This window comes from Chrysochloris asiatica, unplaced genomic scaffold (genome assembly GCF_000296735.1).
Source record: "Chrysochloris asiatica unplaced genomic scaffold, ChrAsi1.0 scaffold00069, whole genome shotgun sequence".
NCBI lineage: Eukaryota > Metazoa > Chordata > Mammalia > Afrosoricida > Chrysochloridae > Chrysochloris > Chrysochloris asiatica.
The window spans coordinates 2,031,191-2,049,551 of NW_006408587.1; the positions used below are offsets into that span (position 1 = coordinate 2,031,191).

Consider the following 18,361-nt stretch of genomic DNA (forward strand, 5'->3'; position numbering starts at 1 on the left):
CATGAAAACCCATGGAGCACAGTTTTACTCTGACACACATGGTATGATCATTAGTTGGAATTGTCTAGACAGCAACTGGTAATATCTACCTTAATCTTTTGCATAGGACTCTATGGTGCTCCAGTGTTGTGTTTGATAATAGAAACTTGATAGCCTGAGAGAGTATTAGAGTTTTCTAGAACTATCCCTCACTTTCCACCACTGCTGGAAGCATCAGTATTTCTAATTCCATCAGTATTTCTAATTCCACCACTGCTGGAAGCATCAGTATTTCTAATTCCATCAGTATTTCTAATTCCATCAGGCTCACTATGGTGATAGGTTTCAGAGGAGCTTCTAGACTAAGACAAATGAAGAATAAGGAAGAGATGGTCTACCACTGAAAACTTTATGAATAGAAACAGAACAATGTCTGATGTACTGCCGGAAGATGAACCCTCAGATTGACGGACACTCGAAACACAACAGAAGAAGAGCTGAATATTCAAAGTAGAGTTGACCTTAATGATGTAGGATGTTTTCAGAAGCATTAGGGATGTTCATCTGCTGATGTGGCATGACTCAAAATGAGAAGAAGCTGTGGCAAAATTTATTAACAATCAGAAAGTAGAATGTATGAAATACAAATTTAGGAAAATTGAAAGTCATTAAAATGCAATGCAATGCATAAAGACTGATATCCTAGGTGTTAGTGAGCTAACATGGTCTGGTAGTGGCCACTTTGAATCTGACAATCATATAGTCTACATTGCTAAGAATGACAAAAGTGAAGAGGAATGGTGCCGCATTCATCGTTTAAAAGAACATTTCAAGATCTATTCTGGAGTACAGTACTGCTAGTGACAGGATAATATCTAGACACTTATAAGGAAGGCCAGTTAATATGAGTATTATTCAAAATTTATGCTCTAACCACTAGTGCCAAAGATGAGGATATTGAAGATTTTCACTAACTTTTTCAGTCTGAGATTGATAAAACTTGCAATCAAGATGCATTGGTAATTACTGGTGAGTTGAATGTGAAAGTTGGAAATAAGTAAGGATCAGCAATTGGAAAATGCCGTTGATAAAAGAAATGGTGCTGGAAATCACGTGATAGAATTTGCAAGACCAAAGACATATTCATTGGAAATACTTTTTTTTGTGTGACAACATAAATGGTGACTGGATAGAATAAAGTAGGTGAAAATGTAGAACAAAACTCAAAATCATAAAAAGGACCAGGCTTACTGGTCAGATACACAATCATTCAAGTCTGCAAATGGATTGGGATTGACCCCGTGGCTCAATTTTCAGTCAAGCAATAGATATAGATGGGGAACAACAACACTAGTGAGGTATGCACATCGTAGAATGGCCAACCATTCAAGATCAAAAGAGCAGTGTTTATTCAAAGACACAGTTCAGAAGGATGGGAAATAAAGAGGAATGGAAACAAGAAACATAGGGAAGAAGTTTGAGGGGACTGCAGTCACTGAGATGAAACAGTGAATGATTTGTTCAATGTAAAGCTGATGATCTGCTCTGTAAACCTTCACTCAAGTCACAAGAAAAGGTTAAAATAATAATAAAGAAGAATAGATTTGATGTACTGAACAGTAATGATGAAAGACAAGTTGTGGGATATCAAAGACATCAGAGGTGAAGAAAGCAAAAAGTCATTGAAGGACAGGAAATAATGAAAATACCAAAATGAATGTGTGAAGAGACTCTGAAACTTGATCTTGAATGCAGTATAACTGAAACTAAAGAAAGAAAGAAAGTAAAAGAATTAAAAGGAAGATTTCAGGATGACTTAAGATGACAAAGTATTATAATGAAATGTGCAAAGACTTGGAGTTAGAAATCAAAAGGGAAGAACACACTTGGCATTTCTTAAGCTGAAAGAACTGAGGAAAAAATATTCAAGCCCTGAGTTGCAATACTGAAGGATTCTATGAGCAAAATATTGATAACACAGGGTGCATCAAAAGAAGATGGAAGGAATACATGGACATGGACAAGGGACTGCCAGGTATTCAAGCTGAATTCAGAAGTGAATGTGAATGAGGGATAGCATTGCTGATATCAAATAGAGCTTCTCTGAAAGTGGAGACTATCAGAAAGATATTTAATACTGTTTTTATTGATTATGAAAAGGCATTCTGCTGTGTGGATCATAGCAGTATGCAGATAAATTGTAAAAAATGGGAATTGTAGAAAACTTAATTGTTTTAATGGGGAACCTATACATAGACCAGGAGGCAGTTCTTGAACTAGAACAGAGGGACACTGTGTGGTTTAAAATCAGGAAAGTACTACACCAAAGTTGTATCCTTTCACCATACTTACTCAACCTGTATACTGAGCAAATAGCCAGAGAAGCTAGACTATATGAAGAAAAATGTGACATCAGGATTAGAGAAATGTCCTGCAAGATCCAAATAACACAATCTTTTTGCTGAAAGTGAAGACTACTCCAAGTACTTACTGATAAAGATCAAATCCTTCAGTATGGATTACAGCTCAGCATAAAGAAAATAAAAGTCTTGACAACTGAACCAGTAAGCAATATGATAAATGGAGAAAAGATTGTGAAGTTGTCAAGAAATTCACTTACCTGGATTCATAACTAACTTGCATGGAAACAGTAATCAGGAAACTGAAGTACATACTATATTGGGCAAATCTTTTACAAAAGATCTCTGTAAATTGTTAAAAAGCAAAGATGTCACTTTGAAGATTAAGGTGCACCTGGCCCAAACCAGGGCATTTTCCATCTCCTCATCTGCATGCAAAAGTTGAGCAATGACTAAGGAAGACCAAAGAGGAATGGAAACATTTTAATTATGGTGCTGGCAAAGAATATTAAATATACCATAATACTGAAAAATGAACATATATATTTTGGAAGACGTATAGTCAGAATCCTCCTTAGAAGTGAGGCTGGTAAGACTTTGTCTTTCATATTTTGGACATGTTATCAGGAGGGACTAGTCCTTGGAGAAAAACATCATGGTTGGTAAAGTAGAGGGTTAGTGGAAAAAGAAGAATACCCTCAATGAGATGGCTTGACACAGTGCCTACAACAATATCAACAGTTGTGAGAATGGTACAGGACTGGGCATCTTTTATGTTTTTGTGTGTAGGGTCCCTATGAGTAGAAACTGATTCCAGGGTACCTAACAACAACAACTCACTTTGAGAGTCCCAAGTGAACCAAATGGTTAAGGACTTGATTATTAGCCAAAAAGTTAGCAGGTTGAGCCTACCTAGAAGAATTCTAGAAGAGAGGTCTGGTGATCTGCTTTGAAAAGATCACAACTTTGAAAACTCTATGGAGTAATTCTACTTTTCACAAAAGACACCATTATATTTATTTTATATTCTTGGAGAAGGATATAATGTTTGGTGAAGTAGAGGGTCGGAGAAAAAGAGGAACACCCCCAATGAGATGGATTGTCACAGTGGTAGCAGCAATGGGCTCAAACATAACAATGATTGTGAGGTTGGCACAGGACTGGACCATGCTTCGGTCTGTTGTACGTAGGGTGGCTGTGAGCCAGTACTGACTTGATGGCACGTAACAACAACATACTAAAGGTTGTACATTGGTTCTCATTAACTTGTTTTAACTTTCTTCAGCTTCAACTTGAACTTTCATATGAGCAATTGATGGTTTGTTCTGCATTCAGGCCCTGGCTTTGTCCTGACTGAGGATATGGAAATTCTCCATTGTCTTTTCCCACAGATATAGTTGATTTGATTAGATGCAATATCTCTTTGGAGTCAGTTTTCCAAAACTGTAGTCTAGATTTAAAAATGAGGTGTTCAGTACAAATTTACCAATCAACTTTCATTGCTGAAAGTGATGTTAGCAGATAAAGAATGAAATAGAGGAACAGAGTCAGAGATGTTGTTGGTAATAGACAACCAGAGAAAACAACATGAAATAGAGCAATATGTGCATAGGAAAGAGTGCTGAATTGTCACAAGAAGAGAGTTAAGAACTATGACATACTATTTGAATGTGTTTTCTTGCCTATTCTGAAATGCTACCCAAAGATATGTTTGTTTAGAGTATTCTGAATGATTAATGATTGATTATTTGCTTGAACAGCCTAATTCCCAGTTTTAATTAGGGCTACACAACAGCTGTGGATATGTGTTGGAAATTCATTTACTGGAATGAGAAAAGTTCCCTTTTTCATGAGTCATGAGGACCTTCTTGCCCCTGGAGTTTTATTTTAATGAAGCCAATGATTAAGCAACTGGTAAGTTATTTGGTTTAGGATCTCCACGTTCTCATCATCTGCCTGCATATGCTGCCTATCTTTTACCCTTGGGCTCTCTAGCTCTTAGGTGAATAAACTTCAGTTGAGGTATAAGAGCTGCTTGTCTCAGACTGACCAGAACATTCTCTACTTATAATGACCAATGCCATGCACTACGGGCCTGATGACCAGGTGGTAGCTAGTGAGGACCTGGTACTTTCCAGATATCGGATTGATAGAACTTAAGAATGATGTTAGCTAGTTTACTTTTTTTCTTCTTATGCTTCCCCTCCCCCACTCCATTTAAATGTCACATGGAGTGCAATCTTAAATGTTAATCTGTTAACAAGTGCTACCATTTTTCTTAGGCAATTTTTTCTAGGGAAGTTTCATTACCTCTTTCTTTGAAATGATACTCTCCATCTGCTTTTATTGGCAACATGCAGAATGATTCCAGTACCCAATTAAAGTTATACAAGGCTGACTTTCATTAATATATCACTAAACAGTTCTAATGATTGTGCATTATTTACATCGAGATGAAAAAAATCAAGGTCCCTTGATAGTCACTTTTTGAAATTTATAGTGTTTACATTTATTATGAGTCCCCTCTGTAGGTACAATTGACTGTCTTGTTATGAAGATGTAAGTTTTTTACATTTGGGACAGTCCCTTGGAAAACTCCTCATTTACAGGTGAGAGGACTAAGCCTATTCAGATCTTATATATATTTGGTCAGAGCTTACACAGTCTTCTGTGACTTAAGCGTGTTTTAGAATCTTCTTATACAATTTTGAAATCCTCATGTCTCAAACTATTTTTTTTTCCTCATCATATCTCAAATTCCTGAATCTGTTCTCAGGATAGATTTAAGTATAATATGAATTTAGGTGCTCATGGCTAGATTTACAACTCAAAACAAGTAATTTTACTTGAAACAAAAATGTTCTGAAATGTACCTCTTCAACTATACTAAGGTTGAATTTTTCCTGAAGAAGATTTCTAGTCATACAAAGGTAGGAAAAGGAGGGCAAATTTTGAGAATGAAAAGGCAGTAAGAACCTTTAGAGAGGAACGAATGGATATGAATCTTAGACTACAGGTACTGAGCTCAGAAACCTCTTTGGATCCAATCATCCTGGAGCTGAGTGTATCTTGGAGAAAATGGCTATTTGTAGGTGTGTATAAGGCCAAGATAATGAAAAGATAGAGTTGTCTCTGGACCCCTGGTTAAGAGGTCTGTGAGCCCAGATGGCAGAAGAAGATAGTATAGTAGTACGCGGCTGCGTTTCTCTTATGCTCATGGCACATTCCTGTTGTTAGAAAAGTTAAGTTGAGGAAACCAAAAAGGAAGAACATGTTCTACACTTCTCAAACTGAAAGGACTGAGGAAATAACTGAAGCCTCGACTTGCAATACTGAAGGATTCTTTGGACAAAATATTGAACTATGTAGAAACAGTCAAAAGAAGATGGAGTGAATACAAAGAATCACCGTACCAGAAAGAAATGGTTGATGTTCAGACATTTCAAGAGGTAACACATGATCACGAGCCAATGGTCCTTAAGGAAGAAATCTAAGGTGCACTGAAAGTATTGGTAAAGAACAAAGCTCTGGGAATTGATGGAATACAAATTGAAAAATTTCAACTAACTGATACAGCATTGGAGGTACTTACTCATCTCAGCCAAGAAGTTTGGAAGACAACTGCCAGGCCAACTGATTAGAAGAGATCCATATTTGTGCCGATTCCAAAGAGAGGTGACTCAATGGAATGCAGAAAGCATAAGACAGTATCATTAATATTACATGCAAGTAAATTTTTGCTAAATATAATCCAATTCCCAGTCCATTGACAGGGAACTGCTAGAGGTTCTAGCCAGATTCAGAAGAGGATGTGGAATGAGGGATATCACTGCTGACATCAGATGGATCTTGTCTGAAAGCAGTGAACACCAGAAGGATGTTTACCTCTGTGCTTTATTGACTATGCAAAGGCTTTAGGCTGTGTGGATCATGACAAGCTATGGACAGCATTGTAGAAAATGAATATTATGGAACACTTAATTGTACTTATGAGGAACCTGTATGTAGACCAAGAAACAGTTGTTCAAACAGAACAAGGGGACACTGAATGGTTTAAAATCAGGACATTTTAATTAGGGTAGTATCCTTTTGCTGAATTTATTCAATTTGTATGCTAACCAAATAATCCTAAAAGCTGGATTACATGAAAAAGAATGTGGCATCAGGATTGGAGGAAGTCTCATTAACAACCTGCAATATGCAGATGACACAACCTTACTTGCTGCAAATGAAGAGGACTTAAAATACTTATTGATAAAGATCAAAGAACATAGTCTTCAGTATGGGTCCTCACCACTGGACCACTAAATAGCATTATTATAAATGATGAAAAGATTGAAGTTGTCAAAGACTTCATTTTGCTTGGATCTGTCATCAACATTCATGGAAGTAGCAGTCAAGAAATCAAATGATGTATTCCATTAGGCAAATCTGCTTCACAAGATCTCTTTAAAGTGCTTCAGAGAAAAGATGTCAGTTTGAGGACTAAAATGCACCTGACCTGAGCCATGGTATTTTCAATAGCCTCATATGCATGTGAAAGTTGTACAGTGAATAAGGAAGACTGTAGAAGAATTGATGCATTTGAATTATGGTGTTGTAAAAGAGTATTAAAGGTACCACGGACTGTCAGAAGAACAAAGAAATCTGTGTTGGACGAAGTACAATCAGAATGCTCCTTAGAAGTCAAGATAGCTAGACTTCGTCTCTCACACTTCGGACATATTATCAGAAGTTAGTCTTTGGAGAAGGGCATTATGCTTGGTAAAATGGAGGGTCAGTGAAAAAAAGGGAGACTCCTAACAAGAGGCTTGGCACAGTGGCAACAATGATGGGCTCAAGGATGGCACAGGACCTGGTGGTGTTTTATTCTGTTGAGTATAGGGTGACTATGGGATGGAACTGACTCAATGCCACCTAACAACAACAATGGCTATCCACAGTGGCTGGGCATATTCATTTTTATTTCTTATATAATATAGTTCTAGTTCTGTTTCTAAATAATTATATAAACTTAGATAACTCTCTAAATTTGAATTATGAATTTGTGAAAAAAGCAGATAGACTTAGTTAGCTGAGTTGCTTTCTAAAGGAAAAAGGGAATATAGAATGGGAAGTGGAAGAAGGTAGTTCTAAATATCAGTTACAATTATGTGACCAGTTGTAGAAATGAGAATTGTAATTGCTCTGAGTAGTTTTTCCTGTTTTGTTATACATGTATGTGTGTAAATGTATCTATCAGTGTGTGTGTGTGTGTGTGTATAGCAAATATCTTTGTTTTCTTCCTTCCCTTATTCCATTACTTATTATATGGTATAAGATGTAAACAGGGCTAGTGTGCTTTTGGTTGTATGTGTGTTAATTGCATCAAGTTAGGCTCAGGTATGATTTTATAATTGTCTTTATTTGGAGATAATGTATGGCTCAAGGAGCTGTGTATAAGCACCCTGTTGACAAGGGGTAGACAATGATGGATATAAAGCTATGTGCCAACTTAGCTAGATCATGATTCTCAGTGGTTCGGCAGTTATATAATGACTTAACTTGGCAATGATGCAAAGATGCAGTTATCCTCCATAGGCTGGGTTCTCTAGCCAAAAAAACCCCAGTGAAGTGTACATGAGGGGGCTTTAAAATTTTCCTAAAACAATGAAATTGAAAGATAATGGAATTTTTCCATAAACTTTTTGAAGTAACTGTGTGTGTGTGTGAGAGAGAGAGAGAGAGAGAGAGAAAGAGAGGGGCAGCAGAAGTAGAAGAAAGAAAGAGAGAAAAGAGATATTTCAAGGAAATGCCTCACACAGTTGTTATTGTTAACTGCCATCAAGTCAGTTATGACTTACAGTGACCATGTATGTGGTTTCTGAGGAGTGGCTGGTGGGTTTGAACTGCTGACCTTTTGTTTGTTGGTAAAGTGTTTATCCTACAGTGCCACACCAGAACTCCTCACACAATTGTAGAAGCTGAAAAATTCAAAGTTCATGTGTCAGGCAACAGATTAGAGGCTTCTCCTGACTTAGGTGTCTGCAAGAGTTGATGAGTCTATGATTGTCAGGTAAGAAAGATGTTAGAAGGCTAGCTCACTGGCTGTGGAGGCAGGTGAATCTCAAGAAAACCAGACAACATTGCAGTCCACTGTAATCCCAAGAACTGGAGGCTAGATGATTTTGAGATGGATGTAGGATCCAGAGGGAAGAAAAGTCAGTGAGATTTCCCAGAAAGTCTGTATACATTGGAAGTAGGCCATACCCCTGAGGAAATTCCCCCTACAACTTATTGACTTGGACGGTAGAACTTGTGGTTTGCAGTCCAGTGTTTATCATATGTTGTTGTTGTTGTTGTGAAGTGCCTTTGAGTTCCAACTCATAGTGACTCTGTTCAGGGTTTCCAAGGAGCAGCTGGTGAATTCGAACTGCTAACCTTGTGGTTCAAATTGACCTTGCAGTCCAGTACATTACCCCACAGCACCACACCAGGACTCATCATTTATCATATAGAAATATTAAAAGTAAATTGAAAATGCAAAGAAAACCCACAAACAAAATGAACTCAGTCCAGAAAAGTTTGTGGAACAAAGAAACCAGCAGCAACATAATAAAAGCCCATAGCAAACAGACATCAATCAATTCTTATCAATAATTACACTGAATATAAATGGATTAAATGCACTAGTCAGGAGACAGAGAAAACAGAATGGATAAGAAAACAAGACCCTACAAGAGACATATCCAAAAGTTGAAGACAACCTAAATATCCATCAACAGAAGAAGGGTTAAACAAACTTTTGTACATACACACAATGGAATCCTATGGTTGAAGAATAATGATGAATCTGTGAAACACCTTACAACAGGAATGAACCTGAGGACATTAGCTAAATGAATCACAAAAAGACAAATATTGTATGAGACCAACATAAAAAGTTAAGAAAAGGTTTTCTTGATAAAAGAAACAAAGTATGATGCTTAAGTGGGGAGGAACGGGAAAGGAAAATTATTCATAGGTTATAGGATAGATACATGTTAACCTAGGTGACAGGGTAGGCAATATACAACAAGTGGGATGTTAGTAGAGTAAAAATGAAGGTAGCAGGATACACAGGGAGGAATGTAATGTTAATGTGAATAGAGGTAGACACTGTTGGTACATATAAGGATGTCCAATATATTGGACGCTCAGAAAAAGCTTCCTTCCTTTTCTGCTGGGTCTGGAAACTGCATCTGTCTTATCAACCAACTTTTGGCTCTTTGGACTTGAGTCAGTGGCCTGCACTATTGCCTTCCAATCATGGAGTCATCAGTACCCAGCCATCTTACCTGCCTGATCCACCTGCCTGTCATCTGACCTGTCAATCTTGGTTCATCAGCCCTGCAACTACATGAGTCAGAAGGCTTCACCCTGACATTTGACCAACAGACTTGGGATATGCCCACCTCTATAACTGTTTGAGCTATTTCCTTGAGATAAACCTCTCTTGATATATACATATGTAAGCTTCACTGGTTTTGTTTCTCTAGAAAACCCAGACTAAGATAATTGGATGCTGGCTTAAAGAATATACAGCTTCCTGGAAACACTGCCTCTTTCGGCAAGGTAATTGCCACCTGTTGGCACAGTAATTGTGTCTTTAGAAGGCTATTCAACTGTTCTATCAAGTTAGCTGTTTCAGGATGATGGAAAACATTGGCAAGAACAGTGAATTCCTTGAGCATGGGTCCATTACTATGCTTCATTTTGTGTGAAATGAGTCCCTTACTCCAAAGTGATGCTGTGTGGGATACCATGATAATGGATAAGGTGTTCTTAAGTTTATGGATGGTAGTTTTGCAGAAGCACTGCCAGTACGGAAGGCAAATCTGAATTCACAGTTAGTGTCTATTCCACTTTTTCACAGGAAAAGTGCTGCCCTTTCCATGATAGAAGTGGTCCAATATAATCAACGTGCCAATAGGTTGCTGGCTGATCACCATAAGGGATGGTTCCATATAACAGATTCAATGTTGGCTTCTGCTTCTGGAAGATTGGGCACTTAGCAGTGACTGTAGCAAAATTAGCCTTAGTGAATGGAAGTCCATATTGCTGAGCCCATGCACACCTCCATCCATGCCGTCATGGCCACTTTGTTTATGAGCTTATTGGGCAATGATGGTTCCACAGAACCATCCTAATCACTTGTTTGCTAAAATTCTTCTCTATCGAGGTCACCTTATTGTAAGCATTTATATGAGAAAAATGTCGTAATTTATTTGGGCCATTCAGAGAGGTTCATCCACTTACCTTTTCCCCATACTTTCTTGTCATCGATTTTCTAGTCAAACTCCTTCTAAATCTTAGCCTATCCAATCAAACCATTGGACACAGCCCATGAATCAATATAAAATTGCACATCTGTCCTTTACTTGTTTCAAGCAAATCAACAACCTGGTGTGTACTACCCAAAGAACTGGCAACTGGGAGGATTTCCCTTCATAGTATTTCTCATGGAAGTCCCAGTAAGGGACTACAGTGCTGTCACTTTCCACTTTCAAGTGATACCTGCATATCATGTAAAACATCTGTAAGCTAGGCACAAGTTTTCTCTTCCTCAGTCAACTGATCAGAAGGAACAGCCTATGAGATTATAGGTGCAGACTGGGTTCTGCCTCATTAACATAGTCTAATCATCATTAACGTAACCTAATCCTACCTTATTAAAGCATATTGTTATGTGCCGTTGAGTCAATTCTGACTCAAAATGAACCTGTGCACAGCACAATGAAACACTACCCACTCTTGTGCCATCCTCTTAACTGTTGCTATATTTAAGCCATTGTTGCTGCCATGGTGCTTGTCCATCTTGTTGAGGGTCTGCCTCTCTTTTGTTGATCCTCAACTTTACTAAGCATGATGTTCTTCTCCAGGGGCTAGCCCTTCCTGATATCCTGACAACATGTACAAAGTGCAAGAGACAAAGTCTCACCATGCTTGCTCCTAAAGACCATTCGGGTTGCACTTCTTCCAATATGGAATTGTTTGTGTTCTGGCAGTTCATGAGATTTTCAATATTCTTCACCAACACCATAATTCAAATGTATAATTTCTTCTATGGTATACTTTATTCATTGTCCAACTGTCATATGCATTTGAGGCAATTAAAAATACCATCCATGGCTTGGGTCAGATTCTCCTTAGTCCTCAAACCGACATCTTTACTCTTATTGCTTTAAAGAAGTATTGTGCAGGAGATATACCTAATGTAATACATTGTTTGATTTCTTGACTGCTGCTTCCATGAACATTGATTAATGATCCAAGCACAGTGAAGTCATTGACAGCTTCAGCCTTTCTCTGTTTATCATTGGTCTCTGTTATTTGTTGGTCCAATTGTGAAGATTTTTGTTTTCTTGACATTGAGATGAATTCCCTACTGAAGACTGTAGTCTTTGCTCTTCATCAGTAAGTATTTCAAATCCTCTTTGTTTCCAGCAAGCAAGGTTGTATCCTCTGCATGTCTCAAGTTGTTAATGGAATCTTCCTCCAATCCTGATTCCATGTTCTTCTTCATATGATCTAGCTTATTGGATTATTTTTTTTTCAACATACAGATTGAGTAAGTATGGTGAAAAGATACAACCTTGATGCACACCTTTCCTGAGTTTAAACCATTCAGTATTCCCTTGGTCTGTTCTAATGACTACCTCTTAATCTATGTGCAGATTCTTCAAAGGAAAAAAAATACAGGTGTTTAACAAAAAAAATAATAAAATTTGTCTTCTCTCCTATGAAAGGCAATGCAAAAGCTTTTTGTGTATGTATTTTCCTGTCATCCTTGACATGTGCTTTCCACATTAAGATCTAAAGTAATTGCTCCAGCTTGACTGTTATGCACACATCTGCCCTGTAAAGGCGATATTCAGAAGGTGAACTCATTTTTGCTTACATCCATTCTGCTCACATTGGCCATACCTATATGTCAGGGAAATGAGAAAATATTTATTTTGGATGGTTGGTGCCCAGTTAAAATTCTGGAGTTAAGTTATTAAAGGAAGAAAGAAGAATTGATACCAGAAAACAAACAGCAGTGTTTGCCATATGAATGTTGAGTTTCAAATACCCAGGGAATGTCCAGTATGTATTTGGGATATCTAGTCCTTCAGTTTTGGAGAAGGTTCAAAGCTAAAAATAGGGGATTTGCATCTAGCAGGCATTAACTCTATTCATTCTCCCTCTTGTGGCAAAACTACAAAACCAAACCAATTGCTGTAGAGTTGCTTCTGTTTCAACATGCCCCCATGTGTTGCAAGGTAGAACGGTGAATTTTCAAGATTGTGACCTATCAGAAACAGATAACCATGCATTTCTTCCAAGGTGTCTCTGGGTGGGTTCAAACTGACAATCTTTTGGTTAGTAGTCAAGTGCTTAACTGTTTGTGCCACCTAGGGACTCCTAACTAGTTGCACCTCCCCACCATGACAAAGACTTCGTTCTGTTAGTTGGTGTTGTTGTTGTTAAATGCCGTGGAGTCGGTTCCGACTCATAGCGACCTTGTACAGGGTTTCCGAGGCTGTAAATCTTTACGGGAACAGAAAGCCTCATCTTTCTCCTGCGGAACCACTGGTAGTTTCGAACTGCTGACCTTGAGGTTCACAGCCCAATTCGTAACCACTATGCTACCAGAGCTCCTTTCGTTCTATTAGTACTGGGAGCTTTAGAAGAACAAAAACCTGCTCAGCTAGAGACTTTATTTACTGGTTTCTTCTGCAGATACAGATGTGGCCATCTGATGAAAGGATAGATTTGTCAATGAAAATTGTTTGATTTTTTTCTGGGAGTTTCCTGTGATCCTAGATGGAACAGGAAGAGAGAGCCTGAGTCAGCAGGTAGGGAAAAGAGAATGTTGGCAACCCAGTGCGTTGCAGAGTTTGGCCTGGTGCCTCAAGTTTTCATATTTCAATGACTTTTCTTTGACTTTCTTAAGTCTTTTTCCAGTCACCAGATTGAAAAAGTTTTATATTCACAGAGTGACATAACTACCACTTAACCAAGAGCAATGTCTTTTTATATGAAAACATTTTTAAAAGAATGCAACTGTCACTTAAAAACTACACAAAAAACCCAGGGAAATAATTACAGCCTTCATTTCCTTCTGGTTTGTTCTGTAGTTATTCATGTAACACTTTCTGCCACTAAATTGCAAGTCCTTAGACCTATTTCTTATTATCTTGTACCTTTTTGTGTCATGTTGTAGGTTCTATGTAAATGTATGCCAAAGTTAATAAAACCAACCCTGTCCCTAGCTCAGTCAATTGGTTTCCTATCTCATTTTTCTCCTGTTTTTTTAATTTTTATTTTTTTTTTATCTCCACTGCTACCATACAATCTTTGTTGGGGGGGGGGGGGCGAAGGGAAAGCTGAAAGCTGCTTATGAAATGTCTCTGAGTCTGCAGAAGGCAATCATAACAGGAGGTGAGATAATGGGTCGATAGACTGCCTAGTAATCAACTCCAAACTGGGAGGACAGCAAGGGTGCTCTGTGTGGGTTAATTGGTGCCCTGCTTACATGCCAGAGAGAGAAATAAGTTTTCAACCACATCAAAGTCTCCTCCAGAAAGAAAAAAAAAAAGCTCATTAAAAATGCCATTTCCAGGAACCCTGGCAGCCAGACAATGAGAAAGCTGAAAAATCACCTCTATTTGGCATGCTGCTCCTTCAAGCCTTGTAATATTTGACTTGGAAAGAACAAAGAAAATATGTAGATAATATATTAGAAGTCAACTTCTTAGAAAGTGATTTAGCTAGAGTTGGTTTCTGAGGCCTTCCAAAGCCCAACACTTATAATTCACCCTTGGAAATGCTTGCAGCCTAATCCATGATACACCCCAAAATGCACAATACATGATGGGGGAGAATGTGGAGAAAGACCAGATTGGCTTCTGTATTTCATTCTGATGGAAGATTCTGTGGTTCATAGATTTTTCCACCATCTACCTCATTTATCCCAAGACTGTGAATCATTTTGAGATCTCTGAGTCCAAGAAACATGTTTCATTCACTTATAAAATCTTTTTATTTTGGAATAATTTTAGATTTATACAAAAGCTATTAAGATATTATAGAAAAGTTCCATGTAGCCTTCACACAAACTAGTAACCAACCATTTGCTGTTGAATCATTTCTGACTTCTGGTCACCTCATGTGTGTCAGAGTAAAGCTGTACTCCATAGGGTTTTCCCCCACTTCCTGGATTTTCACTGGCTAATTGTTTGGATATTGATTTCTAGGTCTTTTTTCCAAAAACTCCACCATTCAACTCTTGGTTAGCAGCTGAGTACGTTAACCAATTGAAAGATTCAGCAATTCTATCCCTTACTCAATTTACCATAATGCTATAATGTTATATAAATTTGGAATAATTGTAAAATTAAGAAGTTAACGATACTATGATTAAGGTTGGCAGTTCAAACCCACCTGTATACAACTCATACCAAACTTGGGTAGGACTTCTCGGAAAAGCTCTACAGGTTTGGTATGAGTTGGAAACAACTTGAAGGCATTTAATAACAAGCTACAGACTATTCAGAGTTCCAAAGCTTTTTCACTAATGTCCTTTTACTGTTCCAGAATTCAATCCAGGTTACCACATTGCACTTAGAACTGATTCACTTATATATTTCTAGCATTTATATTCACTTTTATATTTATGGTATCACTTTTATATTTCCGACAGGTACTCAATTTATGTTTGCAGACAAAACAACAAGATTTTAACAATCCAATACTTAGAAGGAGTTTGAGGGTGGGGAGCACAGAAGTATTTGCTGCACAAAATTCAGGTTGGATAGTGATTAAATAGCAGATGTTGGATCTTGTCATTGGTAGGTCATTGTGGACTTTTGCCTCACTAACTTCAATAGAGTGTTGAAAGACTGCTTCTTTCCATTGACAGAAGAGTGAGTGGGAAGGGAAGACAGTGAGTGTAGACTGCCTTTTCAAGTAGCTTCTCAATGAAAGTAAAGGCAGAAAAAGTACAATGATTGGAGAATAAAGATCATTTTAGGAAAGGGACTAATGAGTTGGTTAGTAGTCTGAGAAAAGGGGACCTGTCTAAAAGTGAGGGTGGTGGGTGAAAATGAAGACCAAATAAAGAAGAGAAGACTTGAAGAAGTAATGCCTGGGATAAAGAAGGGGCTTGTATAATCTGAAGTTGTAGTGGAGGAGCCTTCCTTAGAAAGGAGAAGATACATTTCTTTCTAATGAATATAAAGAAGAAGACGAAAAAAAACTTCACAACTAGACCAATAAATAACATCATGAAATGAAGAAAAGATTGAAATTGTCCAAGACTTCATTTTGCTTGATCCACAATCAACACTAATGGAAGCAGCAGTCAAGAAAGCAAATGATGTATTGCCTTAGGCAAATCTAAGGTTAAAAGCCTCATATGCATGTAAAAGGTGGACAATGAAGGAAGATGGTAGAAGAATTGATGCATCTGAATTATGGTGTTGGAGAAGAATATTAAAAATACTATGGACTGCCAGAAGAACAAACAAATCTGGGTTGGCAGAAATACAGCTGGAGTGTTCCTTAGAACCAAAGGTGTGCCAGACTTTGTCTCTCATACTTCAGACATGTTATCAGGAGGGACAAGTCCCTGGAGATGGACATTATGCTTGGTAAAGAGGAGGGTCAGTGATAAAGAAGAAGACCTCCAATGAGATGAATTGACATAGCTGCAGTGGGCTCAAGTGTAGCAACAATTGTAAGGATAGTGGAGGACAGAGCAGTGTTTTGTTGTTTTGTTCTGTTGTACCTAGGTTTGCTATGAGCTGGAACTGACTCAATGACACCTAACAACAACTATAACAACAATTTGCTCAATTTCCCACCTTTCTTCTTAATATAGGTTAAATGACTTCTGATTTTTTTTTTTTCTTGAAAGAAAATATTTATTTATGTTTTAAACAAATGCAGAACAGGCTTTTACATTTTGGATGGCTTCTGATTTTAAAGTGAAGTGCAAAGATGATTCCGCAACAATGAGGGAAGCTGGATTGGATTGTAATGAGTTTGCAGAGACTAATGAAGATTGCTAGAATATCTGCTGTGGAGTAAGAAAAATGAAATCAGCTATGAATGAAGGAAAAGAATTACAGAAAAGCACTGAAGGCCCAGATATAATCATGTTATTAAATTTTGGGTCTGGAGCTAATGACGCATTGGTGCCGCTCCTAGGTTGCCAGACTCCCTGGGGATATGTCAGCCAATTGAAATGTATTTTTTCCATTTCCTTTCAAATTATTGCATCATTGGTCGAATACTTTGTCCCAGAATTTAGTAACAGGCTTCATTTAGCTAATAATAGTTTTGTTTTTTAATGCAAATCACAGAGCTACTTGTATATGTTAACAACACACATTTTCAACTTTGTCTATAGTAAAATGTATTCTAAAAACAATAATAACAAGAATTAAAATTTCTTGAGCAAGTTTTATGTTAAAGCATTGTACTAGGCATTTTATATATGGTAACCAGTGATACTTTCAATAGCCTCATATGCAAGTTAAAGTTGGACAATAATGAGTAAGTAAGACCGTAGAAGAATTAATGCACTTGAGTTATGGTGTTGGAGAAGAATATTAAAAGTACCATGGAATGCTAGAAGAATAAACAAATCTGTGTTGGAAGTACAGCCAGAATGCTCCTTAGATGCCAGGCTGGTGAGATTTTTGTCTCTTTCACTTTGGACATGTTATCAGGACATGTTATCAGTCCCTAGAGTAAGACATCATGCTTGATAAAGTGAAGGGTCAGTAAAGGAGAAGAGGTAAACGAATGGGATGGATGGGAACAGTGGTGGCAGCAATGCACTCAAGCATGGCAGTGATTGTGGGGATGGCACAGGACTGGATAGTGTTTTGTTCTGTTGTGCATGGGTTCACTATGGGTCGGAGCCAACTCAGCAATACCTAACAACAACAACAACAACAACAACAACAACAAAATAAGGTATATTAGTTTCAAATGTGGGAATTGCTTTGGATATATTCATTCTTTCAACAAATATTCATTAAGCACCCATTGTGTTTCTGATTTCATTTGAGACAATTAGAGCACATTAATGAATAAAGTAGCTAACAGCCTTCTAACCCATGAAGTCACATTTTAACCAGAATTTAAAGTAGATAAAATTTCCTGAGTTCTTACAGATAATAAATAGCTGCAGTGACCTTTCCTAATTTTTTTGGCTGCTTAGGTCCACTTAATCTTATTTTGGTAATATTGTTTAAGGGGATTTGTCACTTTTCCTATTTGATACAACTTTGTGACTGTCAATCAAGGTATCCTGTTCTCTCCTATTTAGGATGAGGCATATGACCCAAGGCAGGCCAATTGAACACTTTTATCTCTGTAATAAAAATCTTAGGTAGAGAGAAAAACTGAGGGTGGTTTCCTGAACGTTATTGAAATGAGATAGATTTCCTAGAGCATATGGTTTTTGTCTTTTCTAAGTCTGATTCTCCATCCTTCCCTTCAATTCTCAGTACTTCCGGGAGTATTTCATCATCATTATAATTTTTGCCTATGTTAATTTCTGTTAGTTACCATCAAGGAAATTAGATTTGTCTGATTCCAAGATCAATTAACTATACTAACTATACTAGCTTTGTTAGCTCACATTCCACAAAACATGGGAATTCCTGAGAGATTGTTCCAGAGATTTTCGTAAACATACACATTCTTATTTAAAAGGTTCTGGATTCAAAAATAGCTGAACACCAACTCATATATATATATTTCTTTCTTTCTTTCTTTTAATTTAAGGTTTTTATTGTGGATTAAGTGAAAGTTTACAGGGCACATCATCCGTTTCACATTCAACCATTCATATAACTTGTTTCATTACATTGATTATAATCCCCTCCATATAACATGAGTTAAAAGTATTTCTCTCTATCCACTTTAGCTTTTTAAAAAACACACAAACAAAAAAACCCACTCAAGCATACATAATAATTTACATATCCAAAGGGCACATTCTG

General features: G+C 37.4%; 1 pseudogene; it reads left to right on the forward strand.

Moving 5' to 3' along the window:
- The first annotated feature begins 4,409 nt into the window (after positions 1-4,409).
- LOC102827276 overlaps positions 4,410-18,361 on the forward strand; it is a 112,743-nt pseudogene continuing 98,791 nt past the window's right edge.